The sequence below is a fragment of the Bubalus kerabau genome, chromosome 18 (assembly GCF_029407905.1).
Source record: "Bubalus kerabau isolate K-KA32 ecotype Philippines breed swamp buffalo chromosome 18, PCC_UOA_SB_1v2, whole genome shotgun sequence".
NCBI lineage: Eukaryota > Metazoa > Chordata > Mammalia > Artiodactyla > Bovidae > Bubalus > Bubalus kerabau.
This window is the reverse complement of record NC_073641.1, coordinates 17,888,513-17,909,552: the sequence shown is the minus strand read 5'-3', so window position 1 is coordinate 17,909,552 and position 21,040 is coordinate 17,888,513. Positions and strand designations below refer to the sequence as shown.

The following is a 21,040-nucleotide window of genomic DNA, read 5'->3' as shown; positions in this document are numbered from 1 at the left end:
CAATGGAAATAAAAACAAAAATAAACAAATGTGACCTAATTAAGCCTGAAAGATTTTGCAAAGAAAAGGAAGCCATAAACAAAATGAAAAGACAACCTTTAAAATGGGATAAAATTGATGCAAATAATGCAACAGACAAGGGATTAATTTCCAAAATATATAAACATCTCATATAGCTCAGTATATTAAAAAAATAAATAAAAATGGACAGAAGATCTAAACAGATATTTCTCCAAAGAAGACATACAGATGGCCAAGAGGCACATGAAAAACTGCTCAATATCACTAATTATTAGAGAAATGCAAATCATAACTGCAATGAGATATCACCTCACTCTGGTCAGAAAGATCATCAATAAAAAATCTACAAATAATAAATGATGCAGAGGGTATGGAGAATAAGGAATCCTCCTATACTTTTGGTGGGAATGTAAATTGGTATGGATATGAGGGAGAACAGTATGGAGATTCCTTCAAAAACTGAAGTAGAGCTACCATATGAGCCAATAGTCCCACTGCTGTGCGTGCGCATGCACACACACACACACACATATATATATGGAGAAAACTATAAAAAGAATCTATTTTGTCTTGGAAACAACATGTGTGTACCTGAAGAAGATTATGCTAAATGAAATCAATCAGACAGAGACAAATACTATTATGATACCACTTATATGTGGAATCCAAAACATACAACAAACTAGTAACTGTATCAAAAAAGAAACAGATGCAGATAAAGAGAACACACTAGTGATTACTAGTGTGAAGAGCGAAGACGAGAAGGGCAATACACTGAGAGAGGATTAAGAGACATAAAGAACTATGTATAAAATAAGATGCAAGAATATACTGTACAACAGAGGGAATACAGCCAATATTTATAATAACAATAAATGGAGAATAACCTTTAAAAATTGTGAATCACTGTATTATACACTTGTAAATATAATGTAGTTGTACAACAACTATGCTTCAATAAAAAAGGCATTCTATTAAAAAATAAATGGATGGATCGATAAGTAAATGGATGGATGGATGGATGGATAAAGAAAAGATGGAAAGTGCATTTAGTCCTCATGAATCCAATTTTCCTGACTTTACCAATTGGAATGGTGCCTGACTTCCTTGGCTTCTAGTATCGAAGTGATGGTTGAGTCTCAGTTCCTCCATCCCTTCTCTTATCTTCCCTTCCTTTCCTTTCTTTATCCCTCAATCTTTACCTTTTGTGCTCTTTTTATTTTCTTTCCTAAAACTTCTTCATGAAACACAGTTTATGTGATAAGATCATATCCCACTAATCTAAATGGAGTCTTCTAACCCTGATTGAAGACTTTATGACTGAGAGAGAGAGATCTTACTTAAATCAAACATGATTATGCTGTCATACTTGCATTTTCCCAACATTTTCTAAATTTTCTGCTTTTTCTTAAAAAAAAAGAAAACAAAACTGACCAGGTCAAGGTTTCCCAGTTTTTTAATACAGTATCCATTTGTTACAAAAGACTTCACTCTGTACTTTAATGTTTTTATTTCAAAATAAATAAATAGATTAAAATCACATCAATGGTTAAAATCACATTTTAGATCTTTTTTACAGACAACTGATATATCTCCCATGCTTTCATCTTGAAGTCGAGTATTTCCTGTAAGGAGTATAAACTCCACATCAAAAGTCCCCAAGTAACTTGTGAGGTCCTGCAGTATCATTTAAACGATATAATCCATTGTTCTTCTAACCACCTCCCCACTCAAGCTTTTTAGTTATAAGAGAAGCTTGACTATTCATTTTGTACTCCAAAGGTTTCTAAAATAGATACTCTATAATTAAAGTCTATCAGGTAATGATTTCCCCACATCAATCTTCTCTAGGGATAGTTCCTCCCAGTAGGAGTTGACTATCAGCAACTATGTCTGAACTACCTAACACTGTGCTTGAAGCTGTAGCTTAATGACTTACGTCTGGATATCTATCTCAGAGGAAAGCTCTTATACTCAGCATCTATTTGATCCCTCATTTTATTCTGATCTATACTCAGAAGGCTATCCCTAACACCTCCCCTCAACCAGTCTGAAGAGTTCTCACTTGTCATCTCTCTTTTTCCACTTACCCAGTTTTATTTTCCACCACACACACACACACACACACACACACACACACACGTATGCTGCTGCTGCTAAGTCGCTTCAGTCGTGTCTGACTCTGTACGACCCCATAGATGGCAGCCCACCAGGCTCCCCTGTCTCTGGGATTCTCCAGGCAATAATACTGGAGTGGGTTGCCATTTCCTTCTCCAATGCATGAAAGTAAAAAATGAAAGTGAAATCACTCAGTTGTGTCTGACTCTTCACAACCCCATGGACTGCAGCCTGCCAGCCCCCTCCATCCATGGGATTTTCCAGGCAAGAGTACTGGAGTGTGGTGCCATTGCCTTCTCCATGTATATGTATCAGATCAGATCAGGTCAGATCAGTCACTCAGTCATGTCCAACTCTTTGCGACCCCATGAATCGCAGCACGCCAGGCCTCCCTGTCCATCAAAAAATCCCAGAGTTCACTCAGACTCACATCCATGGAGTCAGTGATGCCATCCAGCCATCTCATCCTCTGCCGTCCCTTTCTCCTCCTGCCCCCAATCCCTCCCAGCATCAGAGTTTTTTCCAATGAGTCAACTCTTCACATGAGGTGGCCAAAGTACTGGAGTTTCAGCTTCAGCATCATTCCTTCCAAAGAAATCCCAGGGCTGATCTCCTTCAGAATGGACTGGTTGGATCTCCTTGCAGTCCAAAGGACTCTCAAGAGTCTTCTCCAACACCACAGTTCAAAAGCATCAATTCTTCGGCACTCAGTCGTCTTCACAGTCCAACTCTCACATCCATACATGACCACAGGAAAAACCATAGCCTTGACTAGACGAACCTTTGTTGGCAAAGTAATGTCTCTGCTTTTGAATATGCTATCTAGGTTGGTCATAACTTTCCTTCCAGGGAGTAAGCGTCTTTTAATTTCATGGCTGCAGTCACCATCTCCAGTGATTTTGGAGCCTAGAAAATAAAGTCTGACACTGTTTCCACTGTTTCTCCATCTATTTCCCATGAAGTGATGGGACCGGATGCCATGATCTTCGTTTTCTGAATGTTGAGCTTTAAGCCAACTTTTTCACTCTCTACTTTCACTTTTATCAAGAGGCTTTTGAGTTCCTCTTCACTTTCTGCCATAAGGGTGGTGTCATCTGCATATCTGAGGTTATTGATACTTCTCCCGGCAAATATTCATGGCCTAGGCTGAGCGCCGAAGAATTGATGCTTTTGAACTGTGGTGTTGGAGAAGACTCTTGAGAGTCGCTTGGACTGCAAGGAGATCCAACCAGTCCATTCTGAAGGAGATCAGCCCTGGGATTTCTTTGGAAGGAATGATGCTAAAGCTGAAACTCCAGTACTTTGGCCACCTTATACGAAGAGTTGACTCATTGGAAAAGACTGATGCTGGGAGGGATTGGGGGCAGGAGGAGAAGGGGACAACAGAGGATGAGATGGCTGGATGGCATCACTGACTCGATGGACATGAGTCTGAGTGAACTCCAGGAGTTGCTGATGGACAGGGAGGCCTGGCATGCTGTGATTCACAGGGTCACAAAGAGTCGGAGACGACTGAACAACTGAACTGAACTGAACTGATATCATCCATGGATCACTGCTAGAATGTACACATGATGAAAACAGAGACCTTCTGTTTTGGTCATTGCTATTTGCATGAGAGGTAGGAGAGCCAATCTAATTATAAAGTTTTCCTTTACATTCTTTTCCTCCATGTGACTGAGACTGTATTGGAAAGCCCTACCGCATCCTCCAGCCTTTGGTCTTAGTTCCTCATCATGTCTTGCCACCCCTATTTTTCTTTTTATTCTTCTATGATACAGATTAGGCAGGTTTACTTGTCTTTCAAAATCTGCTAATTGTATATCTCTTAAATTACTTCATGTTAAATGCTGTCAGCTTTTGTATGAGGTTTTTATTACTCCAGATAAACTTAATAATTTATCCTTTAAATCTGTCTTTAGGTTTTCCCCATATGCTCCAAAAGAAACTCTTCTGAAACCAATATTTTACCACAATCAGAATAATATATTACATTAAACTAAAATGTATTTCAATTCTATGTATAAGTTAATTCTGATAACCTGTATTTATTTTGGTCAATAGCAAAAGGGAAAAAACAAATGCAAAAACATACCACCTGAAGGCCGGTAGGGAATGAGAAGTTTAGAACTCCTGCTCTATGGAGAGAAGACTCTAGGTAGAAAACAATCTCAGAGTTTTTGGTTTATTGTCTTTCAAAAAGATTTTAAAACAAAATAATATATAAAGAATACTTTTCTTCTATAATTCTACCTAAAGCCTACAGAATTATCTCAAAAACTCTCAGCTATTGTTAGAGGTCTATATACAGTGAGTTTCTTAAGCTGAATAAGTTATAAGTAATGATATCCTATGGAAGTTAAAGCTGTGGTAATGTTGAACTTTTTAGATGGTTTCACTCCTATTTTTCACTCATTTAACAAAAACCTAGTGACTAAGAATTTATATAATTTTTATTGACTTATGACATTCTATTACATTTTAAGATACAGTGATACCCCAAAGTTATTTTGCTCACTATCTTAATCTGTTGACATACTCCTCTCCCAATTTTGAACCAGTCCATTGTTCCATGTCTGGTTCTAAGCGTTGCTTCTTGACCTGCATACAGGTTTGGCAGGAGGTAGGTAAGGTGGTCTGGTATTTCCATCTCTTTAAGGATTTTCCACAGTTTGTTGTGATCGGCACAGGCAAAGGCTTTAGTGTAGTCAACAATGCAGAAGTAGGTGTTTTTCTGGAATTCTCTAGCTTTTTTTTAATCTGCTAGGGCTGCAGTAACAAAATATTAAAGACTTGGTGGCTTGAGCAGTGCTTATTTTCTCACAGCTCTGGAGGCTGAAAGGTCATGATGTCACGCCATCATGGTCAGTTTCTGGTGAGGCCTCTCCTTTGGGTTTGAAGGTGGCCACTATTTCACTCTGTCCTCACATGAGCTCTCATTTGTGAGTGTACAGAGAGTGACCAAATGAGCTCTCTGGTGCCTTTTTTTATTAAGACACTAGGCCTATTGAATGACTTCACTTTCAGTTTTCACTTTCATGCATTGGAGAAGGAAATGGCAACCCACTCCAGTGTTCTTGCCTGGAGAAGCCAGGGATGGGGGAGCCTGGTGGGCTGCCGTCTATCGGGTCTCACAGAGTCGGACTTGACTGAAGCGACTTAGCAGAAGCCTATCTTACCAGGGCCCTACCCTTTATGATGTCATTTCAATCTTAAATTGCCTCTTTAAGACTCTATCACCATATGCAGTCACATTGGGGATTAGGTCTTCAATTTATGAATTTAGGGGGACACAATCCAGTCCAAGACACTCACACAATGATGTCTTGACTATTAAGTCATATGAAAGAGGTAAAATCTGAACTGGTCTCTAGTCCCTATTTCGCTATAAACAACAATCCTTCAATTCTTTTTCTGCTATTTCATTTGCATGACACGCCAGTTTAAAAATTCACCTTTGCTCACCATCATTTTGCTTTTCATTTTCTGTATTTATCTTTTTAGTCAAAAACCACTTGGTAACAAATTATATTTCTCAGTTTGCTATCCCAGGACTACCTTTATCAGAATCACTTTGGGGGCTGCTTAAAATTTGACTCTCCCTTTTCACATAGATTCAGAATCAGAATCTCTGAACATAAAACCCTGTCCCTGACATTTTAAATAATGTCCTGATGTGAACAAAAGTTTGAGAACCACTGACTAGATGGAAACTGCATTATTCATCAAAATAGGAAAGTGGCTTGCACATTAGAGCAGCATTAGCATTTTCCATAAAGTTTGCAGAATTTTAGTAGCTCAGTGAATTCATCCCAGAGACAAACATCATTTTCCCCTTCAAAATAGGTTATCTAAGGGAGTGTGTTTTTATATTATCACTTTTCATAAAGGAGTAGTGTTATTGATAATAGGAAATTAAACCCATCAACAGTAAATATACGCAGACCTTCAAGTCCACACCTGTCTCATTTTCCCACCTAACAAACGGATATGTATAAATGCCTATCAAGCAAACCAGATGCTGTTCCACAGAAACATCAAAATAATTATAAGGAGCCATGAGCACCTGTGCTCAATACTGTGCTGTTAGAGCTTTAAAATCTATGATTGTATTTAATGGATTTGAGCATTAAGACTTCTTGAGGTGAATTTGTTGAAAAATACTTTCTTTCTGTGCTTTAAGTTCAGAAGCTGGTGAACCAAGGAGCCATTAAAAAGATCCAAGCTCAAAAGTGAAAATTCCATCAACTCAGCCATCTTTAATAAACTACTCCATCTTTAAACCAGTCACGATATTTAATTTACTTGCCCTATCTCTCAAAATCTGCATGTTTTAATTCTGATAAATGAGCAAAAAAATAACCTCATGGGTATTCAACAATGAAACAGAAGAGTTTGGGGAGTGTATATGGAGCCTATAAAGCCATCATTACTGGGATGGGATTGACATAGTTGGATGGGTTATAATGAACTATGTGTTGTGTATGAGGCTTAAATAAGTAGGTGGGGATTATACAGGTGGAGGAAAGAACAAAAGGCACGTGTTATGATGTCAGCAGAATGAGATCATGTGTTAATTTAAAATATTTTTGTTATGGACATTTTGAAATTTTTAATTCTTAATTCAGAGTCCCAAATATTTTCTAAAAATAAATAACTTCTATTTCAAGTTGAATGAATAGACATAACCTGTATATATCAGTCTGCATAACAACACTCTGTACATTAATTAAGCAAACAACTACCAAGACCTTGAATCCACTTATCTTTTGCTCTTTTTCTATCACTTGAAAACAATTAACATTCATTTACAGGGAATTTCCTCATTCTTTTAAAGCTGCACAGTATTCCACTGTGTATAAAAGTTTATTCCGTCACTCTCCCACATATGGGCATTTAGAGTGTTGCCAGTATTTCTGGAAATTACTGATAGTTTCAATATACACAGATTTTGATTAATTTTTGTGAAATCTTCCATGTGCTCCTGAGACAATGTATATTCTCTACTATTAGAGTGTAAATTTTTATCTACATCTATGAGATGCACCTTATTTTTTTAATGTCTTTTGGGAACCTAAGTTTTCCTCCCTTCCTTCTCTTTACCATTTTACACAAGATCTGTTGTATTTAATACATATCCATACATCTATGTTTATGTGTATATCTTTCAGAATCTTTATTTTTCTCTCTTGCTTGTTTTCTTCTTTGCCACTTAGTCACCAGAGGGTAATTCTCCCTGTCTTTTTATCCTCTTCTCCCTCAGAAGCATTGCCTTGTTGAGACTGACACTTTGAGACCCTTTGACTTTTATGTCCCTTCCACATAGACTGTTACCTGGTTTACAAAGATTCTTACATTGAATTTTTTTCTTTGTGAGAGTGACTTTAGTTCCTCTCTTTTCTACATAGGTTTTCTGGACCCACTTAACTCTTCAAAAGAGCTTGAAGTGAAAAATAGCTCTACTAGAAATTGGTGTTTACTTTTCTAGATAGAGGTGATTTGAAGTTTGCTTTCTGTCTTCTATTTATACTTAAGGTGTAATATTTGGAGGAGAGCTATACAGTTTCTATTTCCTCAGCTAATCACCAAATAAAATTTAAAAGGCTCTTATCAAAAGTATGTCTCTACTTTTGGAAACATTGCTACTTAGAATTTTTAATCATAATTTAACCTCAAAAATCAATTGAGATAATATCTGGATCATGATAATAACATTTTACCCTTTTGTGAAAGGAGAATGATTTTCTAAAAGAAGGTAGCTTGCCTGATGGCTCAGAATATAAAGAATTGCCTGCAATGAAGGAAACACAGGAGATGTGAGTTCAGTAGGAAATGGCAACCCACTCCAGTATCCTTGTCTGGAAAATTCCATGGACAGAGGAGCCTGGTGAGCTATATAGTCCATGGGGTTGCAAAGAGTTGGACATGACTAAGCATGCACTCATGCAGAGAAGGCAGACATTCATCTAGATCATTTGAAAGCATTTTCAGTTCATTAAAATGAAAGAATAGAAGAAACTGGATGTATGGAGGCAAGAATACCATTTAGTTTTTAATACTCTGAGTTATCTTCTGGTTGGTAAGTTGGAAATTTTTGTGGAATTTGGACTCTGAGATTAGTTTCAAGGTTAAAGCACATGAGCTCAAGCAGCTTAATTCATAATGTGTTCCTTTCCACAATGCTATGCTAAGTCACTTCAGTCATGTCCAACTCTGTGTGACCCCAGAGATGGCAGCACACCAGGCTCCCCTGTCCCTGGGATTCTCCAGGCAAGAACACTGGGGTGGGTTGCCATTTCCTTCTCCAATGCATGAAAGAGAAAAGAGAAAGTGAAATCGTTCAGTCGTGTCCAACTCCTAGAGACCCCATGGGCTGCAGCCCACCAGGCTCCTCCATCCATGGGATTTTCCAGGCAAGTGTACTGGAGTGGGGTGCCATTGCCTTCTCCGTCCTTTCCACAAAGACTGAGGGAAAAGAAAATCAATAAAAGTTCAGAATAATCTTGTACATTTCTTGACAAATTTCTCTTCGTGTTAATAAAGAGTGAGATAGTGATTAATAATGGGATAACCTTACTAAAAGTTTCCTTGTAATTTATCTAAAATATTTTCCAGAGGAAGTCACACATATAGTTTATCAAGAGAAGAATCTAGTACAAAAATAGATGTTATTTTAAAATAGGTGCATAGCCATTGTTTCACTTTTTGTTGTTTTCTATCTGTGTGTTGTCATGGTCACAGAGTTAATAAGATTAAACAGGCTTATCCAGATTGTAATGTAGTTATAGGAAATTTTGAATGAATATATCAGCAACATGTCTTTATTGCCACCAGCAAAGGACACTATTAGATTACTGATTTCTCTCCGTAACCTCTTCTCAGCTTCAAGAAATTGCTCAACTCACTATTTTTGGATTTTTATAGACTAAGGGCTTCTTTTTCCTGGTTAGCATGATGACACAGTGAGCCTGCTATACACCCACATACCAAGGAGTGGGAAAGCAAAATAGAAAGTGAGACAATTATTTAAATAGGCCAAGTGATCCAAATGAGACTACATAAATAAATTTTAATACAATTAAATTAAGTGAATGTTTAAACTTAACAGAGGCTGTTTTATCTGAGAAGACTGAAATATTTTCAATTGACAAGTTCAATTGACAAGGATATAAGAAAACTTCAGACTATAAGAGCTCTATTTTCCATATATATTAGTGTACCTGCAAGTCCCCTATATAACAACATTTTAAGGGTGTCAAGATTTAATACCACTATTTCTACATTCCATTTTTTCATGCAATTTCATTTATAGGGACAAGTTCTGTTCTTTTCTTACACCACCACCTCCACCCATTGACCTAACAATGAAACAGAGAATGAGAAAAGTAATGTTTTTCTTTGCACGAGTGTGATATGAATAAACTGGTCTATCAGTTTGTAGGTATATTGGTTAAGCTCCCAATGGGAAACAGATGGTGCCCTCAAATAGGTATGCTTCAGAAGAATTTAATGAAAGCACTATTTAAAAAGCTGTTGAAAATATACAGGAAAGCCAAAAAGAAATACAATAGTATCCAGCAACAGCTATTCCTAACAGTAGTTCTGAGAATGAAAGGGGAGGAATTCTGAAAATGATTTTAGCATATGTGAGGGTCCATTAGGCAGGAGTTGTGGCTTTCAAAAGAGAAATGTGGCTACTGTCAAGTCATAGCCCTAGCAGGGATGAAGCCAGAGGAATAAATACCCCTACCTCATTATCCTCCTGCCCTCCCTCATCTTCTGCAGGTGACTGCCATTGGCCAAAGGCAACCAGAAACCAGAGGCAAGGGAGTTGACTGATATTTTCCATATAGCCATCCTCTTCTGCACAAATCAGGATGGGGACTAGTAGAGAGCAAATATAGAAATGTAAAATGGAGAATGTACAGCCAAACAGGAAATAAAAAGAAAGATTTTTAAAGGCTCAATATTTTTCTCACAATATATTACAAATTTTTAAAATATATATATTTTAATATCAAACATGGATTTGAATCCCAACTCTTTTTCTGTGACCTTGTAAAAGTTACCTCAATGCTGCTAAACCTAAGCTTAACCATCACTATAATGGAGCAATATCTATATAACAGGATAGTAAAATGGTACTCTTTCTCTCTGTTTCAGCTGAAATACTGAAGACTAAAAACTAAATAAATGCCAGCTATTCCCACATACTAAAGCAAGATCTGTGGCCACCTGATTAGGACTTAGTAAGGAGATGGGTGGAAACTGTTTTGTGACTCCCAGCTCTTCTTAATCTTGAGATATTAATAAACAACTAATAGGAGGAAGCCAGAATCCTCTGGAGTGAAACGTTGGTGTTCTGTGCATTCTTACTGTTGACTTGAAAAAAAAAAAAAAAGTGCACAATGTAAGAACTGTGAGTTGAATTTATTCCATGTCTCACTGAGGATAATAGCCTGGGAGACAGCTTCTCAGAGAGCTCTGAGAAACTTCTGAAAAGGTAAGGTGGATGGGCAGTATATATGCAGTTTTGGTAAAGGGGTGCATGCAATCAAGTACACATCTCAGTAGAAGATTGCTACTAGTCATGAGGAACAGGTATCTTAGTGAATCGTTTTAGTGCTTTTCTAAATATGGGTTGATGCAAGAATTTGGGTTCACAAAAATTTCTCTTGAAAATATTTAACTATATGAAGGCCTGTTCTGCCAGTTTTTCCAGAGCACAGAGTGCCTCATTATTGATTTCAGCCTTTCTGGGTGTATTATTCATCAGCCATTACAGACGCTAATGATTTGATTCTTGTAGAACTGGATGGCGGACAACATTATTTTACATTATCCTCCCAATGAAAAGGGTGGATGGCAACATGCTTCCCTCTCATCTTATACCAAGTGGAAGAGGGATCTGAAAGGACACACTCTGATTCCCTGACACGGGCCTCTGGGAGTTTATGTACCATAGGATCTAGAATGATGAATTACGGGGAGGTCATTTCATGCTCCTCTCAGGTTCTATTATTTGTTGAATGAACATATGTTCACTGTATTGTTTAGTACCTTTATTTCATTTATAGATTTTGATCGTATAACTCTTCTTTCTCCTTAAATGGATTCCTTTCATCTTCTTTACCTTTGTTGTTGCTCTTTTCTAGACTGTCCCTAACTCTGCTATGACTGTCTTGAGGTGGGAGGGCTAGAAGTATACAGTGGGATACTGATGTTCCCTTCCTTTGCAACCCTGCCCCCCAACCAACCAAATAAAAAACTAAATGCTAAAACCTGGATTGCTCCAGCTGGAATTTACAATTTGTATGTACTTAGAATGCCTACATGGGTACAAAAGAATTGTGTCTAGTCCAGAAAGAAATAAAAAGTAATGAAGGAATGAAAATTGATGAGCAGTAAAGTCAACAAGAGAAAACAAAAAATGCAGCTAAAGAAACCAAAACTTCACCACAATATTGTAAAGTAATTAAATAAAAATTTTAAATTAATTTAAAAAAATAAGAAAAAAAAAAAAGAAACCCACTCTTTCTGCTTCTTCACTTTTCTGAGTTCACTGTAACTAGAAATCATCTCCAAATGCTATTCCATTTCTGTTCTACTCTACTTTGGACATTCTTAGTATTTCCCCATGTTAGAAGTCACTGGTGTAATGATGGGCCATCTCTCTATATAAAAATATAAAATGTGATATAAAAATAAAAATATGAAAGGGCAATAAATCTTCAGTGACTGACACACTTAAGAGGAAACACTGACTTTCAGGGGTTGTTAAATGTCACCTGAGGTTGTTACTTAAGCCCAAGGGGCTCAAGACTCCTAGAATTACATCTTTCAATATCACTAAACCTATCAACATTCTTCTTGATTGTCTACTTTTCTATCTGATGTTTTGCTGAAATATTTTTGATAAGTTTAGGATATACTTACATCCAAAATCACTGAATAATGAATATCCCTATATTTTCACAGATAAGTCAGAAGTTAACAAAAACAACAAAAAACACAATGAATTATTTCATTAAATGGGTGACAGACTGATGTGACAAGATAGTCCCAAGAATGGTAATATAAATGCCTCCATTTTAATCAAAGCAGTTGGATCTCAATTTTTATATGTATGATGCAGATGAAAAAATATCACTGATTATATTTTAGTGTTATCTGCCTTGTCACCGAGCTCCTTAGAAAACTGGAGTTGTTCTACCATGGAATTCTACCTCTGCTTACCCTTTGGTATTCCCCATGTCCCTCAGCACAGGATAATCAAGTAATAATGACATCTTATTGGTGTACTCATTGGAGGCATTTGTTAAGAAAGTGACAAAAGGAAGCTCTCAACTGCTGAGATTTGTACAATTCCACTTATACTATGGATTAAACATCTGATTTAGACCCTTGGCACTAGATTTGGGACACTTGTTAATAATTCTGTTAAATCAAAGTGACAAGGAAGTAAAAACTAACTTAATAAGCAAGTGGATTATTCAAGTCTAATGACACCAACAGCTGTTTGTTGCAATCAGCTAGGAAGTAAATGGAATGAAGAACAAAATTCAAACAGCTTCTAAAAAGCTAGAACTAGAAACACAGATTTAGACTTAGCTCCTAGTATATTAGGAGCCAAAGTGTCTGCTACTGGTTATATGGGGAAATATTATATAGATTAATATTGAGTTAATTCAAAACATGGGTATAACTAATTTATAAAAAATGTCACACCAAGATACATCAGATCACTTGATTTTGAGGACAGAATTGTGCAGTGGATTGTATTTTACAAAGATAGCCAACCTCATATCCTATACATACGTCTGAATTGTGATTCTACTGTTCCCCAGTTAAGATGTAGAATTCACTTCCCTCCTCTTCACTGGGCTGTCTTAGTGACTTGGATGAATAATACATTTAAACCAAAGTGATGTTCTGGATTTTTTGGACTATTCAGCTGAAAGCCCTTACAAATGAGCTTTGGCCTTCCTCAAAGGGAAAGATTCCTCCCGCTGGACAAAAAGCTGTATATTGTGCTTGGGGTTCTTGCTGACTCATGATCTTTTCTTCCTGATTGCCTGACTTACGGACTTCAGATTTGTATAGTCAACCTCCACAGTTGTATGAGTTATAACTTCTTTTAATAAATCCTCTGTAGTAAAACTTCTGTTTATATTTATATCCATCTCTCTCTCTATATATATATCTTCATATCTACTTCTATGTTGACAGCTGGGTCTGCATGCCTGGATGAGCCATGACTGATGCAGAATTTGGTATTGGAAGTGGTTCTAGAGGAACATAACATTAAGGATAACTTCTCTGAATTAATTTTAGGTTTTCTGGAATTGGTGCTTTAATCTGATTAAATTTAAAAGAAAAATGATTCTATTTGCATTGGTCGTGAAGGCACAGGTAGTCTATGGCCTGAAGTGACAGAGGAGTCACTTAAATTGTTGCCTTTGGATATCTGTAATTGAGTACCTATGGAACATGGGGCTCTGGATGAGTATTTTGTACCTTAAAATACTTTGGTCAAAATGGTAAAGGACCTGCCGGCCAATGCAGGAGACAGAAGAGACACAGGTTCAGTCCCTGGGTTGGGAAGATCCTCTGGATAAGGGCATGGAAACCCACTCCAGTATTCTTACCTGGAGAATCCCATGGACAGAGGAGTCTGGAAGGCTACAGTCCATGGAGTCATAGTTGGACACGACTGAAGTGACTTAACATGCAGCACATAAGGAGTATAATAGTGTTTGTTTGTTGCTTTGAACTATGCTGTAGAAAGAAGTGAAAGAAAATGATGACTTCAGGGTCTTTAAATCCCCAGTTGCAACTCTACATAAATGACCTGAAAGCTCTTATAATGTCCCTGTGATGTAATCTGCATAGAGAAGTGGTCAAAATACCCATGACCACTCACCTTGCTATGTTATTTTCTCTGTCTTAACCCACACCTATAGAATCATGGCCAGTTCCTTAAAGTCCGTTGACTAAGGAAGGAAATACTCAGGCAGGGTTTACAGAAGCTCTGCATGAAATGGAGGCACTGAAGAAAAGTGAATAGCAGTAGTGGTACAGTAATATTTTGGTTCAGTCTTACAGAGTAATCATGAAGAGGGATCTTCCTAGTGGGCAAGGCAAGAGGTCAAGCAGAGCATATGGTTTTTCATTATGTCTGAAAGGAGAGATGGCCAGAGGGATATCTCTATATTGATTTATTATTGATTGCTGTATTGATGGACTATTGTCAATGGTTTGGCTTGATGGACAGGAACTTTGAAGAAACACAATTGGAAAATTGATGTTAAGAACTGTGAAGGAGGTATGTGAATAGAATTATCTGGATGGGCACAGAATGTGGTGATATTTTTGTCCTGTGTACATGTTTACCATAGGGTAATACTATCAGAGAAGGGTGTAAGTGACCAAGTGGATAGGATGACATGTTATGTGGATACCAGCAAGACCCTTTCCACAGCCACTCCTGCTATTGCTCAGTGGGTTCATGAACAGAGGCTACATTGAAGGGATGGAAGTCAAGCATGGGTCCAGCAACAAAAACTTGTAGTCACCAAGGCCAACCTGACTACAGACACTGCTGAGTGCCCAAACTGCCAGCAGCAAATACCAACATAGCCCTGGTATGGCACCATCTCTCCAGGTGAAGAGCCTGCTACCTTGTGGTAGGTGGAACACTCTGAACTACTTATATCATGCATGGGGCAGCACTTTATTCTTCCTGAAATAGACATTTACCCAAATATAGATTTATATTCCATGCCTGCAGTGCTTCTGCCAAAGCTACCATCCATGGAATTATACAATGCTTTATGCACTCTCATGTTATTTTGCTTCTCTAGTTGAATGAATCCTGACTTATGCATGGTTCAACTTTCATTCCCTCCTTACATTCATATGCAAAGCTACTATTTCCTATATGTTTTCATTAAATGATTTAGAAAACAAGCATTTGCTAAATTATCTAAATCAGGTCATTAGGCCTCTGACACCCTCCCACCAACACTGGCTGAGTCAAGTGTCAATTTGTTGTAGATCCTCAGCCTGCATCGACTCGAGCCTGGTAGGCTACAGTTCATGGGGTCACTATGAGTCAGATACGACTGAGCAACTTCACTTTCAGTTTTCACATTCATGCATTGGAGAAGGAAATGGCAACCCACTCCATTATTCTTGCCTGGAGAATCCCAGGGATGGGGGAGCCTGGTGGGCTGCCATCTATGGGGTTGCACAGAGTCAGACATGACTGAAGCAACCTAGCAGCAGCAGCAGGCAGTCAGAAAGCAAAGAGGAGCTAAACAGCCTCTTGATGAAGGCAAAAGAGGAGACAGAAAAAGCTGGCTTAAAACTCAACATTCAAAAAAGCAAAGATCATAGCATCTGGTCCCATCACTTCCTGCAAAATAGATGGGGAAACAATGGAAAACAGATGGGAAACAATGGAAAGAGTGACAGATTTTTATTTTCTTGGGCTGCAAAAATCACTGCAGTGACTGCAGCTGTGCAGTTAAAAGACGCTTGCTCCTTGGAAGGAAAGCTATAACAAACCTAGACAACATCTTACAAAGTAGAGACATAGCCAACAAAGGTCCATATAGTCAAAGCTATGGTGTTTCCAGTAGTCATGTATGGATGTGAGTGTTGGACCATAAAGAAAGCTGAGTGCCAAAGAATAGGTATTTTCAGACTGTGGTGTTGGATAAGACTCTCAAGAGTCCCTTGAACTGCAAGGAGATCAAACCAGTCCATCCTAAAGGAGATCAGTCCTGAATATTCACTGGAAGGAATGATGCTAAAGCTGAAGCTCCAGTACTTTGACCACCTAATGCAAAGAGCTGACTCACTGGAAAAAACCCGAAGCTGGGAAAGATTGAAGGCAGGAGGAGTAGGAGGTGACAGAGGCTGAGATGGTTGGATGGCATCACTGACTCAATCAACATGAGTTTGAGCAAGCTCCATGAGATAGTGATGAACAGGGAAGCCTGGCCTGCTGCAGTCCATGGGGTTACAACAAGCCAGATACAACTGAGTGATTGAACAAAAACAAGGCAGTCAGAGAAGAAGGTCTCCCCCACTCCCATTTTTCTTGCAGAAGTCCTTCTATTCAACAGTTTTATTTTGGTTTTCTTTGCTGTTTGCTGTTACATAGTAGTGCTCTTACACCTTGTTATGGATTGAATAGTGCTCTCCCACCTCCATTTATGTGTTGAAGTCCCTACCCCTGGTTGCTTAGAATGTGACTGCTTTAGGAGATATTCATTGCACAGGTAATTAGTTAAGCAAGATGAGTTCACACTGGAGTGGATGAGACTGTAATACAGTATGACTAGTGTCCTTAACTGTGTATGTACATTTGCGTGCTCAGTTCTGTCTGACTCTCTGTGACTCTGGGGACTGTAGTCCACCTGGCTCCTCTGTCAATGGGATTTCCCAGGCAAGAATACTGGAGTGGGTTGTCATGCCCTCCTCCAGGGGATCTTTCCAACCCAGGAATCAAACCCATGTCTACCCAAGTCTCCTGAATTGCAGGTGAATTCTTTACTACTGAGCCACCAGAGAAGCCCAGTGTTGTCCTTATATAAAGCAAAACTTGGACACAGGCACACACACAGGGGATTCTTTGGTGAGTAGAAGGGTCACCCCAATCTCCACCTTCATCTTCATATGGTATCCCCCATATGCCTGCCAGTGTCCTTATACAAGGCAAAATATGGATACCGACATGCATGGGGGAACCATATGAAGATGAAGGCAGAGGGGGACACTTCTAAGAACCAGAGACTCCCCAGATTCACCAAGCAAACTACAGGATGCCAGGTGAGAGTAATGATTGTGAGACTCACTCACAATCATCAGGAGGAATCAACCCTACTGCTGCTGCTAAGTCACTTCAGTCGTGTCCGACTCTGTGCGACCCCAGAGACGGCAGCCCACCAGGCTCCCCTGTCCCTGGGATTCTCCAGGCAAGAACACTGGAATGGGTTGCCATTTCCTTCTCCAATGTATGAAAGTGAAAATTGAAAGTGAAGTCGCTCAGTTGTGCCCGACTCTTAGCGACCCCATGGACTGCAGCCTACCAGGCTCCTCCGCCCATGGGATTTTCCAGGCAAGAGTACTGGAGTGGGGTGCCATTGCCTTCGTACTTTCATAATAAGAGTCCTCTTATCCTACATAATTTGACTCTTTCATAAATATGTAGAAAGAGTTTTCTGCCTGAAACACTTCTGACACAGTAAAGAGTCTTGTGTTTTCACAAGACTTTTCATTTTCATATGCCATTTCGCTAGAAAATTTCAGACTTCATCAGAATGAAATGCATCAAATGTGGTTGGATGCAATCTGCATGTAAGGGTGTATTAGGTATGCTACTGTACATAGAGACAGTCTCACTTCTGTATTACTGTTATTGGCTGTGCTCTATAAATAGCAAATTGCTAATAATTTCTATTTAATGTGTTACTCAACCAAAAGGAAGGGAAAGTCTGTTGTACTTATACATTGTATAATTAAGTATATTCCTGTTAAAAGAGAATGTCTGTATTAGCTATTTCAATGAGAGCTGAATCTTCTAATTTGCAATTTAACACAGGAGATCATTGGACGAAATTTCGTATGTACTTATTTCTAGTTCCATATATTTCAAACATTGTTTCTCCTTCTCTGTCCACATGCTCTAGGACATGTGACAGAAAATGCCTTTGTGTCCCTATGCATTCCTCTGGCCCTGCACTTTTTGCCATGAAATCACAAGAGACAGCATACTGGGTATTAGAAATATTCTTTGACACTATTAAGTATTAGCAAAACAAATGATTATTTAGGAATGGAAGTGATTGTGAACCACCCTAAATATATACCAGAAAGCCACATAAGAAATATTCCCAACTCAACAATTAGTTACAGTGTTCATAATGCCTAATAATGCTCTTAAATATTATCATTTACATATAGCATTTCCTACTGTTTCCAGTTGATTTATAATTACATGTTTTTAATATCCAATATTTTATTGCATTTGGTGAGTCTATTTTAAAGTTTTTATCTTACATTTTTTAAATTTATTTTTTAATTGGAAAATAATTGCTTTACAATGTTGCATTGGTTTCTGCCATAGAACAGTGTGAATCAGCTACACACACACACACACACACACACACTCGTGTGTGTGTGTGTATCCTCCCTCTTGAGCCTCCATCCCACCATCCCAATCTCTCCCTTCTAGGTCATCACAGAGTACCAGTCTGAGCTCCCTGTCTCATATAGCCATTTCCCACTAGCTATCTATTTTACACATGGTAATAATATATTTCAATGCTACTCTCTCAATTAGTCCTACCCTCTCCTTTTCCCTGTGTCCACAAGTCAGTTCTCTACATTTGTGCCTCTATTCCTGCCCTGCAAATAGGTTCATCAGTACCATTTTTCTAGAGTTCATATATATACATTAGAAGTTGTGGTACATATATATATATATATATAATGGAATATTACTCAGTCATTAAAAGGAATGAATCTGAGTCAGTTGACTGAGGCAGATGAACCTAGAGCCTGTGATACAGAGCGAAGTAAGCCAGAAAGATAAAAACAAATATAATTTATTTGTTCATGGTAAGCTGTGTTCTGTCCTGTTTACCATGAATCACTAATGCCAAGTACAGTGGTCCAAATACGTGGCCCATGGATTTTTGTTGAGGAAGATAATGAATGAATGTACACAACAGTTCAAGGGAAAGCTTTAAATCAATAAAAGTAAATTGCAAATAAAAAAATAAAAATAAAAATTAGGACTCCTGTACCTGAACTGAGGATGAATCACTTGTTTACTATTCCTACACTAGGGGAATGCAAGTTTCCTAGTCCACTTTTTGCCAAACGCGGCATCTTTTAAGAATATCAATTTCATGTGGTTTCTCAGTTCCTGCTCCTCACCTTCAGTGGGTGCCTGGCCTCCTTTCCTATCCTTGAGCTAGTATTCCTGCTTCCTAAGAGTTTGTTACCAAGACCAGTTGCCACACAGCTATCACCACCCTTGTGGCAGCAGATCTAGTGCCATTTTTAAATTAGCTGCTACTATTATTTCCTTATAGTTTCTGACACACGGTAATTTTTCTTTCTTTCTAGTGAGTCCAGCAATATATTGAAAGTAATTTAAAACAATTACTTTTCTTTAGCTAGCATTTTTATGAAGTTGTAGTGAAGAGTTTCAGGGTACCCAGGCTGCTATATGTTCAGAACTGAAAGTCAACCAGTCAAACTGGTTTGAACTATAAACATGTCCATATGTGTATTAATAGATTGGATAAACATAATACTATACTAGATATTGCATCAGAAATGTCTCTTGGAAATTAACGCTTCCCAGTGTACTATGTGGGCTTCCCTTGTAGCTCAGTTGGTAAAGAATCTGCCTGCAGTGCAGGAGACCTGGGTTCAGTCCCTGGATTGGGAAGATTCCCTGGAGAAGGAAATGGCAACCCACTCCAGTATCCTTGCCTGGAAAATCTCATGGACAGAGGAGCCTGGTGGGCTGCAGTCCTTGGGGTCGCAAAGTTGGGCATGACTGAGCGACTAACACTTAGAGTATACTATGCACAAAACAGATTTTCAGTAAGTGCATCAATAAGTGCATATTACAAAGTCTTTGCTGAAGATAAATAAGAGCACTAAATTAAATGTTTGCGGGCGGGGTGGGGGGGGGCGGTTGCTAAGTATATTTTACTGCATTTAGGCTCAAGTTATTAACTGAGTGTATACCAGGAAGATTTATCATGAGAATTTCCTACCCAGAAAGTGAAGAGAATGATGATCTGGGACGGATGCCCCCAATCAGCCAATTGGATTTTCATGCCATACATAAGCCATTTCTTTCAGGTGGTAAAAAACTACTGGTAAGTTTCATATTAAATAGAAGCAATGACTACCCGCTTCCACTCATGTGTTAGGGAAGTGGCAAGAAGAGGATGCAGGCTTTAAGAGGTCAGTGCAGAAAGTGTCAGCTGCACAAACACCGCCACTCAGAATTCTACTGGAATGAAGAACCAAGCCTCTCTGGAACATCTCTCCTCTCTTTATAAAACTATAAAGATAACTTGGTTTTTATCTCTCAAGGTTATTTTGTAAAGAGACAAATCAAATTGATCAAATTCAGCCAATACAGATACAAATGCTTGCTGAGGAGGATTTTTAAAATTGTTTTTCATTAGGCAGAGAGGAGGAGAAGGAAATGGCAACCCACTCCAGTGTTCTCACCTGGAGAATCCCGGGGACAGGGGAGCCTGGTGGGCTGCCGTCTATGGGGTCGCACAGAGTCAGACACGACTGAAGCGACTTAGCATCAGCAGCAGCAGAGAGGAAGTGAATACCTTCTTTGGAGGCAGTAAAACACAAGTAAGATTTAAACAGATTTTAACGCATCCACTTTTGAGTTAATCATATTTTTTATTCCCTGTGCCTTGGAAAATGTTTATTGGATGTTTTCCTTTAACTTATTGATCCGTGAGTTAAGTGTAATGTATATATTTTCATGCATAAGATAGAGAATAGATACAACAAAATCAAAGCAATTTTATAAAAAGTTGCCACATATACTACATTTAAGTGTTTCAAAATGACTACTGAGATGACGCAGACGGACTTACAAATTAAAAAAGGAAAAGACCAAGAACCCATGTAAAAATGGTCAAAAGACATAAAGAGATATTATACACACACAGGTATTAAACATCAATAACTGATAAAAAGGGTACTAAACATTTTTTAGGATAATGGTAATCAAATTTAAGTCTCAATGGTTTTTTATTCACTAGAATTGAGTTTAAAAGTTAAAAAATCTCAATAGCACCAAATGTTGGAAAATAGCAGCTGAAACCATCATAGATTT

The 21,040-nt window shown here is 38.3% G+C and overlaps 1 long non-coding RNA gene across 1 annotated transcript in view; it reads right to left on the bottom strand.

Moving 5' to 3' along the window:
• The window catches only part of LOC129633074 (uncharacterized), a 113,780-nt gene extending 93,250 nt beyond the window's left edge, over positions 1-20,530 (bottom strand). The window contains exons 1-3 of the long non-coding RNA XR_008704857.1: positions 20,410-20,530; positions 13,788-13,917; positions 9,890-10,023 (exon numbers count right to left, since the gene is read on the bottom strand). This is a non-coding gene — a long non-coding RNA (uncharacterized LOC129633074). The remainder of the gene's footprint in view (positions 1-9,889; positions 10,024-13,787; positions 13,918-20,409) is intronic.
• Between the last annotated feature and the right edge of the window lie 510 nt (positions 20,531-21,040).